The sequence below is a fragment of the Camelus bactrianus genome, unplaced genomic scaffold, assembly GCF_048773025.1.
Source record: "Camelus bactrianus isolate YW-2024 breed Bactrian camel unplaced genomic scaffold, ASM4877302v1 HiC_scaffold_41, whole genome shotgun sequence".
NCBI classification, from domain to species: domain Eukaryota; kingdom Metazoa; phylum Chordata; class Mammalia; order Artiodactyla; family Camelidae; genus Camelus; species Camelus bactrianus.
The window spans coordinates 7,297,639-7,310,214 of NW_027413957.1; positions in this window are offsets into that span (position 1 = coordinate 7,297,639).

Genomic DNA, 12,576 nt, shown 5'->3' on the forward strand with positions numbered 1-12,576 from the left:
GACAGAAGACGGAACCTCCCCACACTCAGAATTCCGGAACATGTGTGACTGCGTGGGTGAGGTTTAGGGCCGCACTCCACGCAGCTGCCTGCTGTCACAGGTGTTCCCTGGCAGGGGGAATTCCGCTAATTACCTCCCCTGTCCATGGGGAGGCACTAGATGCTACCTGCGTTTCCAGTCCAAACCCCGACTTTCCCTGGATGCCCGCACTGGGAGGGACTCGGGGAAGACTCTTGAAGGGCTCTTAGGAGATCCCGGGTGCTGCAGACAGAAGACGGAACCTCCCCACACTCAGAATTCCGGAACACGGCTGACTGTGTGGGGGAGGTTCGGGGCCGCACTCCACGCAGCTGCCTGGTGTCACAGGGGTTCCCTGGCAGGGGGAATTCCGCCAATTACCTCCCTTGTCCATGGGGAGGCACAAGATGCTACCTGAGTTTCCAGCCCAACCCCCGCCTTTCCCCGGCAGCCCGCACAGGGAGGGACTGGGGGAAGACACTCGAAAGGCTCCTAGGAGAACCCGGGTGCTGCAGACAGAAGACGGAACCTCCCCACACTCAGAAATCTGGAACACGTGTGACTGTGTGGATGAGGTTTAGGGCCGCACACCACGCAGCTGCCTTGTGTCACAGGTGTTCCCTGGCAGGGGGAATTCCGCTAAATACCTCCCCTGTCCATGGGGAGGCACTAGAAGCTACCTGCTTTTCCAGCCAAAACCCCGCCATTCCTTGGCTGCCCGCACTGGGAGGGACTCGGGGAAGACTCTCGAAGGGCTCCTAGGAGATCCCGGGTGCTGCAGACAGAAGACAGAACCTCCCCACACTCAGAATTCCGGAACACGGCTGACTGTGTGGTCGAGGTTTTGGACCGCCGTCCACGCAGCTGACTGGTGTCACAGGTGTTCCCTGGCAGGGGGAAGACCGCTAATTACCTCCCCTGTCCATGGGGAGGCACTAGATGCTACCTGAGTTTCCAGCCCAACCCCCGCAGTTCCCCGGCTGCCCGCACTGGGAGGGACTCGGGGAAGACTCTCGAAGGGCTCCTAGGAGATCCCGGGTGCTGCAGACAGAAGACGGATCCTCCCCACACTCAGAATTCCGGAACAAGGCTGACTGTGTGGGGGAGGTTCGGGGCCGCCCTCCACGAAGCTGCCTGGTGTCACAGGTGTTCCCTGGCAGGGGGAAGTCCGCTTATTACCTCCCCTGTCCATGGGGAGGCACAAGATGCTACCTGCTTTTCCAGCCCAACCCCCGACTTTCACCGGCAGCCCGCAGTGGGAGGGATTCGGGGAAGACACTCGAAGGGCTCCTAGGAGATCCCGGGTGCTGCAGACAGAAGACGGAACCTCCCCACACTCAGAATTCCGGAACACGGCTGACTGTGTGGGGGAGGTTCGGGGCCGCCCTCCACGCAGCTGCCTGGTGTCACAGGTGTTCCCTGGCAGGGGGAAGTCCGCTAATTACCTCCCCTCTCCATGGGGAGGCACAAGATGCTACCTGCTTTTCCAGCCCAACCCCCGACTTTCACCGGCAGCCCGCAGTGGGAGGGATTCGGGGAAGACACTCGAAGGGCTCCTAGGAGATCCCGGGTGCTGCAGACAGAAGACGGAACCTCCCCACACTCAGAATTCCGGAACACGGCTGACTGTGTGGGGGAGGTTCGGGGCCGACCTCCACGCAGCTGCCTGGTGTCACAGGTGTTCCCTGGCAGGGGGAAGTCCGCTAATTACCTCCCCTGTCCATGGGGAGGCACAAGATGCTACCTCCTTTTCCAGCCCAACCCCCTCATTTCCCCGGCAGCCCGCAAAGTGAGGGAATGGGGGAAGACCCTCGAAAGGCTCCTAGGAGAACCCGGGTGCTGCAGACAGAAGACGGAACCTCCCCACACTCAGAATTCCGGAACACGGCTGACTGTGTGGGGGAGGTTCGGGGCCGCCCTCCACGCAGCTGCCTCGTGTCACAGGTGTTCCCTGGCAGGGGGAAGTCCGCTAATTACCTCCCTTGTCCATGGGGAGGCACAAGATGCTACCTGCTTTTCCAGCCCAACCCCCTCCTTTCCCCGGCAGCACGTAAAGGGAGGGAATGGGGGAAGACACTCGAAAGGCTCCTAGGAGAACCCGGGTGCTGCAGACAGAAGACGGAACCTCCCCACACTCAGAATTCTGGAACACGGCTGACTGTGTGGGGGAGGTTCGGGGCCGCCCTCCACGCAGCTGCCTGGTGTCACAGGTGTTCCCTGGCAGGGGGAAGTCCGCTAATTACCTCCCCTGTCCATGGGGAGGCACAAGATGCTACCTGCTTTTCCAGCCCAACCCCCGACTTTCACCGGCAGCCCACAGTGGGAGGGATTCGGGGAAGACACTCGAAGGGCTCCTAGGAGATCCCGGGTGCTGCAGACAGAAGACGGAACCTCCCCACACTCAGAATTCCGGAACACGGCTGACTGTGTGGGGGACGTTCGGGGCCGCCCTCCACGCAGCTGCCTGGTGTCACAGGTGTTCCCTGGCAGGGGGAAGTCCGCTAATTAACTCCCCTGTCCATGGGGAGGCACAAGATGCTACCTCCTTTTCCAGCCCAACCCCCTCCTTTCCCCGGCAGCCCGCAAAGGGAGGGAATGGGGGAAGACCCTCGAAAGGCTCCTAGGAGAACCCGGGTGCTGCAGACAGAAGACGGAACCTCCCCACACTCAGAATTCCGGAACACGTGTGACTGCGTGGGTGAGGTTTAGGGCCGCACTCCACGCAGCTGCCTGCTGTCACAGGTGTTCCCTGGCAGGGGGAAGTCCGCTAATTACCTCCCCTGTCCATGGGGAGGCACTAGATGCTACCTGCGTTTCCAGCCCAAACCCCGCCTTTCCCCGGCAGCCCGCAGTGGGAGGGATTCGGGGAAGACACTCGAAGGGCTCCTAGGAGATCCCGGGTGCTGCAGACAGAAGACGGAACCTCCCCACACTAAGAATTCCTGAACACGGGTGACTGTGTGGGGGAGGTTCGGGGCCGCGCTCCACGCAGCTGCCTGGTGTCACAGGTGTTCCCTGGCAGGGCGAAGTCCGCTAATTACTTCCCTTGTCCATGGGGAGGCACAAGATGCTACCTGCTTTTCCAGCCCAACCCCCGCCTTTCCCCGGCAGCCCGCACAGGGAGGGACTCTGGGAAGACAATCGAAGGGCTCCTAGGAGATCCCGTGTGCTGCAGACAGAAGACGGAACCTCCCCACACTCAGAATTCCGGAACACGGTTGACTGTGTGGGGGAGGTTCGGGGCCGCTCTCCACGCAGCTGCCTGGTGTCACAGGTGTTCCCTGGCAGGGGGAAGTCCGCTAATTACCTCCCCTGTCCATGGGGAGGCACTAGATGCTACCTGAGTTTCCAGCCCAACCCCCGCCTTTCCCCGGCAGCCCGCAGTGTGAGGGATTCGGGGAAGACACTCGAAGGGCTCCTGGGAGATCCCGGGTGCTGCAGACAGAAGACGGATCCTCCCCACACTCAGAATTCGGGAACACGGCTGACTGTGTGGGGGAGGTTCGGGGCCGCCCTCCACGCAGCTGCCTGGTGTCACAGGTGTTCCCTGGCAGGGGGAAGTCCGCTAATTACCTCCCCTGTCCATGGGGAGGCACAAGATGCTACCTGCTTTTCCAGCCCAACCCCCGCCTTTCCCCGGCAGCCCGCACAGGGAGGGACTCTGGGAAGACACTCGAAGGGCTCCTAGGAGATCCCGTGTGCTGCAGACAGAAGACGGAACCTCCCCACACTCAGAATTCCGGAACACGGTTGACTGTGTGGGGGAGGTTCGGGGCCGCCCTCCACGCATCTGCCTGGTGTCACAGGTGTTCCCTTGCAAGGGGAAGTCCGCTAATTACCTCCCCTGTCCATGGGGAGGCACAAGATGCTACCTGCTTTTCCAGCCCAACGCCCTCCTTTCCCCGGCAGCCCGCACTGTGAGGGACTGGGGGAAGACACTCGAAGGGCTCCTAGGTGAACCCGGGTGCTGCAGACATAAGACGGAACCTCCCCACACTCAGAATTCCGGAACACGGCTGACTGTGTGGGGGAGGTTCGGGGCCGCCCTCCACGCAGCTGCCTGGTGTCACAGGTGTTCCCTGGCAGGGGGAAGTCCGCTAAATACCTTCCCTGTCCATGGGGAGGCACTAGAGGCTACCTGAGTTTCCAGCCCAACCCCCGCATTTCCCCGGCAGCCCGCAGTGTGAGGGATTCGGAGAAGACACTCGAAATGCTCCTAGGAGACCCCGGGTGCTGCAGACAGAAGACGGAACCTCCCCACACTCAGAATTCTGGAACACGGCTGACTGTGTGGGGGAGGTTCGGGGCCGCCCTCCACGAAGCTGCCTGGTGTCACAGGTGTTCCCTGGCAGGGGGAAGTCCGCTAATTACCTCCCCCGTCCATGGGGAGGCACAAGATGCTACCTGCTTTTCCAGCACAACCCCCGACTTTCACCGGCAGCACGCAGTGGGAGGGATTCGGGGAAGACACTCGAAGGGCTCCTAGGAGATCCCGGGTGCTGCAGACAGAAGACGGAACCTCCCCACACTCAGAATTCCGGAACACGGCTGACTGTGTGGGGGAGGTTCGGGGCCGCCCTCCACGCAGCTGCCTGGTGTCACAGGTGTTCCCTGGCAGGGGGAAGTCCGCTAATTACCTCCCCTGTCCATGGGGAGGCACAAGATGCTACCTCCTTTTCCAGCCCAACCCCCTCCTTTCCCCAGCAGCCCGCAAAGGGAGGGAATTTGGGAAGACACTCGAAAGGCTCCTAGGAGAACCCGGGTGCTGCAGACAGAAGTCGGAACCTCCCCACACTCAGAATTCCGGAACACGTGTGACTGCGTGGGTGAGGTTTAGGGCCGCACTCCACGCAGCTGCCTGCTGTCACAGGTGTTCCCTGGCAGGGGGAATTCCGCTAATTACCTCCCCTGTCCATGGGGAGGCCCTAGATGCTACCTGCGTTTCCAGCCCAAACCCCGCCTTTCCCCGGCAGCCCGCAGTGGGAGGGATTCGGGGAAGACACTCGAAGGGCTCCTAGGAGATCCCGGGTGCTGCAGACAGAAGACGGAACCTCCCCACACTAAGAATTCCTGAACACGGGTGACTGTGTGGGGGAGGTTCGGGGCCGCGCTCCACGCAGCTGCCTGGTGTCACAGGTGTTCCCTGGCAGGGGGAAGTCCGCTAATTACTTCCCTTGTCCATGGGGAGGCACAAGATGCTACCTGCTTTTCCAGCCCAACCCCCGCCTTTCCCCGGCAGTCCGCACAGGGAGGGACTCTGGGAAGACACTCGAAGGGCTCCTAGGAGATCCCGTGTGCTGCAGACAGAAGACGGAACCTCCCCACACTCAGAATTCCGGAACACGGTTGACTGTGTGGGGGAGGTTCGGGGCCGCCCTCCACGCAGCTGCTTGGTGTCACAGGTGTTCCCTGGCAGGGGGAAGTACGCTAATTACCTCCCCTGTCCATGGGGAGGCACTAGATGCTACCTGAGTTTCCAGCCCAACCCCCGCCTTTCCCCGGCAGCCCGCAGTGTGAGGGATTCGGGGAAGACACTCGAAGGGCTCCTAGGAGATCCCGGGTGCTGCAGACAGAAGACGGATCCTCCCCACACTCAGAATTCCGGAACACGGCTGACTGTGTGGGGGAGGTTCGGGGCCGCCCTCCACGCAGCTGCCTGGTGTCACAGGTGTTCCCTGGCAGGGGGAAGCCCGCTAATTACCTCTACTGTCCATGGGGAGGCACAAGATGCTACCTGCTTTTCCAGCCCAACCCCCGCCTTTCCCCGGCAGCCCGCACAGGGAGGGACTCTGGGAAGACACTCGAAGGGCTCCTAGGAGATCCCGAGTGCTGCAGACAGAAGACGGAACCTCCCCACACTCAGAATTCCGGAACACGGTTGACTGTGTGGGGGAGGTTCGGGGCCTCCCTCCACGCAGCTGCCTGGTGTCACAGGTGTTCCCTGGCAAGGGGAAGTCCGCTAATTACCTCCCCTGTCCATGGGGAGGCACAAGATGCTACCTGCTTTTCCAGCCCAACCCCCTCCTTTCCCCGGCAGCCCGCACAGTGAGGGACTGGGGGAAGACACTCGAAGGCTCCTAGGTGAACCCGGGTGCTTCGGACATAAGACGGAACCTCCCCACACTCAGAATTCCGGAACACGGCTGACTGTGTGGGGGAGGTTCGGGGCCGCCCTCCACGCAGCTGCCTGGTGTCACAGGTGTTCCCTGGCAGGGGGAAGTCCGCTAATTACCTCCCATGTCCATGGGGAGGCACTAGATGCTACCTGAGTTTCCAGCCCAACCCCCGCCTTTCCCCGGCAGCCCGCAGTGGGAGGGATTCGGGGAAGACACTCGAAGGGCTCCTAGGAGATCCCGGGTGCTGCAGACAGAAGACGGAACCTCCCCACACTCAGAATTCCGGAACACGGCTGACTGTGTAGGGGAGGTTCGGGGCCGCCCTCCACGCAGCTGCCTGGTGTCACAGGTGTTCCCTGGCAGGGGGAAGTCCGCTAATTACCTCCCCTGTCCATGGGGAGGCACTAGATGCTACCTGAGTTTCCAGCCCAACCCCCGAAATTCCCCGGCAGCCCGCAGTGTGAGGGATTCGGGGAAGACACTCGAAGGGCTCCTAGGAGATCCCGGGTTCTGCAGACAGAAGACGGAACCTCCCCACACTCAGAATTCCGGAACACGGCTGACTGTGTGGTCGAGGTTTGGGGCCGCAGTCCACGCAGCTGCCTGGTGTCACAGGTGTTCCCTGGCAGGGGGAAGTCCGCTAATTACCTCCCTTGTCCATGGGGAGGCACAAGATGCTACCTGCTTTTCCAGCCCAACCCCCTCCTTTCCCCGGCAGCCCGCAAAGGGAGGGAATGGGGGAAGACACTCGAAAGGCTCCTAGGAGAACCCGGGTGCTGCAGACAGAAGACGGAACCTCCCCATACTCAGAATTCCGGAACACGTGTGACTGCGTGGGTGAGGTTTAGGGCCGCACTCCACGCAGCTGCCTGCTGTCACAGGTGTTCCCTGGCAGGGGTAATTCCGCTAATTACCTCCCCTGTCCATGGGGAGGCACTAGATGCTACCAGAGTTTCCAGCCCAACCCCCGCCGTTCCCCGGCTGCCCGCACTGGGAGGGACTCGGGGAAGACTCTCGAAGGGCTCCTAGGAGATCCCGGGTGCTGCAGACAGAAGACGGAACCTCCCCACACTCAGAATTCCGGAACACGGTTGACTGTGTGGGGGAGGTTCGGGGCCGCCCTCCACGCAGCTGCCTGGTCTCACAGGTGTTCCCTGGCAGGGGGAAGTCCGCTAATTACCTCCCCTGTCCATGGGGAGGCACTAGATGCTACCTGAGTTTCCAGCCCAACCCCCGCATTTCCCCGGCAGCCCGCAGTGTGAGGGATTCGGGGAAGACACTCGAAGGGCTCCTAGGAGATCCCGGGTGCTGCAGACGGAAGACGGATCCTCCCCACACTCAGAATTCCGGAACACGGCTGACTGTGTGGGGGAGGTTCGGGGCCGCCCTCCACGCAGCTGCCAGGTGTCACAGGTGTTCCCTGGCAGTGGGAAGTCCGCTAATTACCTCCCCTGTCCATGGGGAGGCACAAGATGCTACCTGCTTTTCCAGCCCAACCCCCGACATTCACCGGGAGCCCGCAGTGGGAGGGATTCGGGGAAGACACTCGAAGGGCTCCTAAGAGATCCCGGGTGCTGCAGACAGAAGATGGAACCTCCCCACACTCAGAATTCCGGAACACGGCTGACTGTGTGGGGGAGGTTCGGGGCCGCCCTCCACGCAGCTGCCTGGTGTCACAGGTGTTCCCTGGCAGGGGGAAGTCCGCTAATTACCTCCCTTGTCCATGGGGAGGCACAAGATGCTACCTGCTTTTCCAGCCCAACCCCCTCCTTTCCCCGGCAGCCCGCAAAGGGAGGGAATGGGGGAAGACACTCGAAAGGCTCCTAGGAGAACCCGGGTGCTGCAGACAGAAGACGGAACCTCCCCACACTCAGAATTCCGGAACACGTGTGACTGCGTGTGTGAGGTTTTGGGCCGCCCTCCACGCAGCTGCCTGGTGTCACAGGTGTTCCCTGGCAGGGGGAATTCCGCTAATTACCTCCCCTGACCATGGGGAGGCACTAGATGCTACCAGAGTTTCCAGCCCAACCCCCGCCGTTCCCCGGCTGCCCGCACTGGGAGGGACTCGGGGAAGACTCTCGAAGGGCTCCTAGGAGATCCCGGGTGCTGCAGACAGAAGACGGAACCTCCCCACACTAAGAATTCCAGAACACGGTTGACTGTGTGGGGGAGGTTCGGGGCCGCCCTCCACGCAGCTGCCTGGTGTCACAGGTGTTCCCTAGCAGGGGGAAGTCCGCTAATTACCTCCCCTGTCCATGGGGAGGCACTAGATGTTACCTGAGTTTCCAGCCCAACCCCCGCCTTTCCCCGGCAGTCCGCAGTGTGAGGGATTCGGGGAAGACAATCGAAGGGCTCCTAGGAGATCCCGGGTGCTGCAGACAGAAGACGGATCCTCCCCAAACTCAGAATTCCGGAACACGGCTCACTGTGTGGGGGAGGTTCGGGGCCGCCCTCCACGCAGCTGCCTGGTGTCACAGGTGTTCCCTGGCAGGGGGAAGTCCGCTAATTACCTCCCCTGTCCATGGGGAGGCACAAGATGCTACCTGCTTTTCCAGCCCAACCCCCGCCTTTCCCCGGCAGCCCGCACAGGGAGGGACTCTGGGAAGACACTCGAAGGGCTCCTAGGAGATCCCGTGTGCTGCAGACAGAAGACGGAACCTCCCCACACTCAGAATTCCGGAACACGGTTGACTGTGTGGGGGAGGTTCGGGGCCGACCTGCACGCAGCTGCCTGGTGTCACAGGTGTTCCCTGGCAAGGGGAAGTCCGCTAATTACCTCCCCTGTCCATGGGGAGGCAATAGATGCTACCTGAGTTTCCAGCCCAACCCCCGCCTTTCCCCGGCATCCCGCAGTGTGAGGGATTCGGGGAAGACACTCGAAGGGCTCCTAGGATATCCCGGGTGCTGCAGACAGAAGACGGAACCTCCCCACACTCAGAATTCCGGAACACGGCTGACTGTGTGGGGGAGGTTCGGGGCCGCCCTCCACGCAGCTGCCTGGTGTCACAGGTGTTCCCTGGCAGGGGGAAGTCCGCTAATTACCTCCCTTGTCCATGGGGAGGCACAAAATGCTACCTGCTTTTCCAGCCCAACCCCCTCCTTTCCCCGGCAGCCCGCAAAGGGAGGGAATGGGGGAAGACACTCGAAAGGCTCCTAGGAGATCCCGGGTGCTGCAGACAGAAGACGGAACCTCCCCACACTCAGAATTCCGGAACACGTGTGACTGCGTGGGTGAGGTTTAGGGCAGCACTCCACGCAGCTGCCTGCTGTCACAGGTGTTCCCTGGCAGGGGGAATTCCGCTAATTACCTCCCCTGTCCATGGGGAGGCACTAGATGCTACCTGCGTTTCCAGTCCAAACCCCGCCTTTCCCTGGCTGCCCGCACTGGGAGGGACTCGGGGAAGACTCTCGAAGGGCTCCTAGGAGATCCCGGGTGCTGCAGACAGAAGACGGAACCTCCCCACACTCAGAATTCCGGAACACGGCTGACTGTGTGGTCGAGGTTTGGGGCCGCCGTCCACGCAGCTGACTGGTGTCACAGGTGTTCCCTGGCAGGGGGAAGACCGCTAATTACCTCCCCTGTCCATGGGGAGGCACTAGATGCTACCTGAGTTTCCAGCCCAACCCCCTCAGTTCCCCGGCTGCCCGCACTGGGAGGGACTCGGGGAAGACTCTCGAAGGGCTCCTAGGAGATCCCGGGTGCTGCAGACAGAAGACGGAACCTCCCCACACTCAGAATTCCGGAACACGGCTGACTGTGTGGGGGAGGTTCGGGGCCGCCCTCCACGAAGCTGCCTGGTGTCACAGGTGTTCCCTGGCAGGGGGAAGTCCGCTAATTACCTCCCCTGTCCATGGGGAGGCACAAGATGCTACCTGCTTTTCCAGCCCAACCCCCGACTTTCACCGGCAGCCCGCAGTGGGAGGGATTCGGGGAAGACACTCGAAGGGCTCCTAGGAGATCCCGGGTGCTGCAGACAGAAGACGGAACCTCCCCACACTCAGAATTCCGGAACACGGCTGACTGTGTGGGGGAGGTTCGGGGCCGCCCTCCACGCAGCTGCCTGGGGTCACAGGTGTTCCCTGGCAGGGGGAAGTCAGCTAAATACCTCCCTTGTCCATGGGGAGGCACAAGATGCTTCCTGCTTTTCCAGCCCAACCCCCTCCTTTCCCCGGCAGCCCGCAAAGGGAGGGAATGGGGGAAGACACTCGAAAGGCTCCTAGGAGAACCCGGGTGCTGCAGACAGAAGACGGAACCTCCCCACACTCAGAATTCCGGAACACGTGTGACTGCGTGGGTGAGGTTTAGGGCCGCACTCCACGCAGCTGCCTGCTGTCACAGGTGTTCCCTGGCAGGGGGAATTCCGCTAATTACCTCCCCTGTCCATGGGGAGGCACTAGATGCTACCAGAGTTTCCAGCCCAACCCCCGCCGTTCCCCGGCTGCCCGCACTGGGAGGGAATCGGGGAAGACTGTCGAAGGGCTCCTAGAAGATCCCGGGTGCTGCAGACAGAAGACGGAACCTCCCCACACTCAGAATTCCGGAACACGGTTGACTGTGTGGGGGAGGTTCGGGGCCGCACTCCACGCAGCTGCCTGGTGTCACAGGTGTTCCCTGGCAGGGGAAAGTCCGCTAATTACCTCCCCTGTCCATGGGGAGGCACTAGATGCTACCTGAGTTTCCAGCCCAACCCCCGCCTTTCCCCGGCAGCCCGCAGTGTGAGGGATTCGGGGAAGACACTCGAAGGGCTCCTAGGAGATCCCGGGTGCTGCAGACAGAAGACGGATCCTCCCCACACTCAGAATTCCGTAACACGGCTGACTGTGTGGGGGAGGTTCGGGGCCGCCCTCCACGCAGCTGCCTGGTGTCACAGGTGTTCCCTGGCAGGGGGAAGTCCGCTAATTACCTCCCCTGTCCATGGGGAGGCACAAGATGCTACCTGCTTTTCCAGCCCAACCCCCGCCTTTCCCCCGCAGCCCGCACAGGGAGGGACTCTGGGAAGACACTCGAAGGGCTCCTAGGAGATCCCGTGTGCTGCAGACAGAAGACGGAACCTCCCCACACTCAGAATACCGGAACACGGTTGACTGTGTGGGGGAGGTTCGGGGCCGCCCTCCACGCAGCTGCCTGGTGTCACAGGTGTTCCCTGGCAAGGGGAAGTCCGCTAATTACCTCCCCTGTCCATGGGGAGGCACAAGATGCTACCTGCTTTTCCAGCCCAACCCCCTCCTTTCCCCGGCAGCCCGCACAGTGAGGGACTTGGGGAAGACACTCGAAGGGCTCCTAGGTGAACCCGGGTGCTGCAGACATAAGACGGAACCTCCCCACACTCAGAATTCCGGAACACGGCTGACTGTGTGGGGGAGGTTCGGGGCCGCCCTCCACGCAGCTGCCTGGTGTCACAGGTGTTCCCTGGCAGGGGGAAGTCCGCTAATTACCTCCCCTGTCCATGGGGAGGCACTAGATGCTACCTGAGTTTCCAGCCCAACCCCCGCCTTTCCCTGGCAGCCCGCAGTGTGAGGGATTCGGGGAAGACACTCGAAGGGCTCCTAGGAGATCCCGGGTGCTGCAGACAGAAGACGGAACCTCCCCACACTCAGAATTCCGGAACACGGCTGACTGTGTGGGGGAGGTTCGGGGCCGCCCTCCACGCAGCTGCCTGGTGTCACAGGTGTTCCCTGGCAGGGGGAAGTCCGCTAATTACCTCCCTTGTCCATGGGGAGGCACAAGATGCTACCTGCTTTTCCAGCCCAACCCCCGCCTTTCCCCGGCAGCCCGCACAGGGAGGGACTGGGGAAGACACTCGAAAGGCTCCTAGGAGAACCCGGGTTCTGCAGACAGAAGACGGAACCTCCCCACACTCAGAAATCTGGAACACGTGTGACTGTGTGGGTGAGGTTTAGGGCCGCACACCACGCAGCTGCCTTGTGTCACAGCTGTTCCCTGGCAGGGGGAATTCCGCTAAATACCTCCCCTGTCCATGGGGAGGCACTAGATGCTACCTGCTTTTCCAGCCCAAACCCCGCCATTCCCTGGCTGCCCGCACTGGGAGGGACTCCGGGAAGACTCTCCAAGGGCTCCTAGGAGATCCCGGTTGCTGCAGACAGAAGACAGAACCTCCCCACACTCAGAAATCCGGAACACGGCTGACTGTGTGGTCGAGGTTTGGGGCCGCCGTCCACGCAGCTGAGTGGTGTCACAGGTGTTCCCTGGCAGGGGGAAGACCGCTAATTACCTCCCCTGTCCATGGGGAGGCACTAGATGCTACCTGAGTTTCCAGCCCAACCCCCGCAGTTCCCTGGCTGCCCGCAATGGGAGGGACTCGGGGAAGACTCTCGAAGGGCTCCTAGGAGATCCCAGGTGCTGCAGACAGAAGACGGATCCTCCCCACACTCAGAATTCCGGAACACGGCTGACTGTGTGGGGGAGGTTCGGGGCCGCCCT